Below are 720 nucleotides of genomic sequence, written 5' to 3' on the forward strand. Positions count from 1 at the left end.
AAGTAAAGGCGGGAGGGAGGAGGGGGAAACAGCATCCCGCGATGGGCGGACAAAGGTTTTTCGGCAAGGAGGTGGCACGGCGGAGCATCTCGCCTCACAGCAAAGGCGCAGCCCGGGCCGGGCTAGCGCTGCAGAGCGAGCTACCTCTGGAGGCTACACCCCCTCTCCCACAGACCCCTGTTCATCCAGCGTGAGGTCGGTACCCTGGACGGTCACCCAGGACACGGCGTGCCGGGGGGCACCTTCACCCACATTCCTCACGTCGGTATTGAAACGGTTCCCCGACGCCACCTTCAACCCGGCCTCGGCACGTGGTGATGCTGCTGCGTTCGGCCGCTCGTAAAGGTCTTTAGAGACGGCTCCGTGATCCCCAGGCAAAAGGCAAAGGGTCAAGGACTGTCGGGATGGGGAAACGGACACGCAGCACTGTGTGAATACTGAGCGTCTCCACACTCCCCTGCTGCAGCTCACCGTCGGCAAAGCGCCCGGCGGAGAGCACCCTTTCCCGGGGCTTGCTTTGGGGTGGTTTTGGCGTCGCCGGGCGGACGCAGAGCTGTCCTCTCACCGGCTCTCCGCGGGCAGGGGGAGGGAGCGATGGGTAGCAAGGTGCGAGCCCTCTGCGGGCGCTCGTCCGCCCCCCAGCAAAAGCACGGAGCGGCGGCTCTCCTCAGAGCGTGTCACAAACCAGCGGACTCCCTGGAACCCCTTCCCTGGCCAAGG

This window comes from Eurypyga helias, unplaced genomic scaffold, assembly GCF_000690775.1.
Source record: "Eurypyga helias isolate BGI_N326 unplaced genomic scaffold, ASM69077v1 scaffold30552, whole genome shotgun sequence".
Taxonomy (NCBI): Eukaryota; Metazoa; Chordata; class Aves; order Eurypygiformes; family Eurypygidae; genus Eurypyga; species Eurypyga helias.